The following is a 1553-nucleotide window of genomic DNA, read 5'->3' as shown; positions in this document are numbered from 1 at the left end:
GCTCCGGAGAGGGAGGATTTTATACCCAGTAAGTGAGGGACATGATCACTGAGTTGCCAGTGCGCATAATTTCTTTCTTTATTGAGCAGTGACGAAACGTGCTGAATGGGAATACACAATGAAGAGCCATAGGTTGACAGCTGATCGGGCCGGGAGAGGAGCCCCAGCCCCACGCAGCAGCAGACTCGAGTCCAGCCGTAAATGGGGCCCAGGCGACTCCATGGCGTCGGCTGCGGTGCCCGGGGCTGGGCCGGGTAGGAGAGTTCAGTGCCCGAGGGAAGCAACGGTGCCTTGGGCGCGAGGCTAGTATTACCACTTTGTGCCACTTTACAACTTACTTTCTCTTTACACTTGTCTCGTTCCTTCGCCTTTAAATTCGAGCCAGCAAGCACGGGAGGCTTTTTGCACTTGGCTGTGCCCTCTGCCTGAGATAAAGAGGCAAATGAAACGCAAGGAGAAGCTTGGAAACTAAATGGACGGCAGTGGAACGGAGGCGCAGGTATGTAGGTAATTCCGCTGATATGAGACACGCTGGGTGGACCCGCCTCGGGCCAGTCAACACCGCCGAGTTACAAAACATGACAGCATATTTGACAAGCATCGTATTTACATCGGGCAGACCCCTGGCACGCAGCGAAGTCCTCTCCGGCGTCGGCTCGTGGACGAAGCGTTTCCCCTTCACTTGGAAAAGGAAGAAAAGCGGAGGCCAGAGAGAGAGACCCACCGGAGAGGCGAGCCGAGGGAGGGACGCCCTGGCCGGCCGCCCGCGTCCTCAAGAAAAGACCGACTCATCGCGGCCGGCGTTCTACCGCTCGTCACGGCGGGGTACAAAAAGTTTGTCAGTCATTAGAGAACTTTATGCATGGCTACTTTCATGCAGTCATGATGCCCCCGGTCTGGCGAAGGGCTGTCGGCCGGGCGTCTGGGCGAACGGCAAGCAAGCAGACACGTGCTGCAAGCCTCGACAGTAAACTTGCAGCCTAATTGTACTTGAATGTATTCTCTGTCAACGTTTCATTGGCAGACAAGTACGAGGAGCCTCCCAAGCATACCAATTAATGAATCCGCCATAGGCCCTTGGCCGGAGGGGAAACCTGCTGTGAGAGGAATAACTCCTCTGAAATTAAACTTGCAAAGTAGGCGGTACTGCCGTTTATCAATTATAGTCTACCCCGAGCGGAGGATGGTATTGCATACCAACGCCATCGAAAGGCTCCTCTTTAGAACGGTGTTTGTACCCAGGTAAATGCTTTCGCCCCTCGCGCTGTTTTCGCTTTGTTTCCAGAGTTTTACGGCGGCAGCGAATGTATACTGACAGTGTTTGTGCTGGTTTATGGCGGCCTTGCTGCAGGGGAATGAGCATTTGTGAAATATACTGTCAAATGCATTGTGTATGACAAGGAGATATATATTCATATCTAAATATCTTCACTGGGAAATGTATAACGATCTGTCCATTAAAGTAAAGGTGACACAGAGACATTAATCCTTTATGAATTTTCGTATTTCAGGATGTACAAGAAAAATAACACATTAGTTAAATACACAGCCGA

This window comes from Penaeus vannamei, chromosome 7 (genome assembly GCF_042767895.1).
Source record: "Penaeus vannamei isolate JL-2024 chromosome 7, ASM4276789v1, whole genome shotgun sequence".
Lineage (NCBI taxonomy): Eukaryota > Metazoa > Arthropoda > Malacostraca > Decapoda > Penaeidae > Penaeus > Penaeus vannamei.
Note: the sequence above shows the minus strand (reverse complement) of the source record.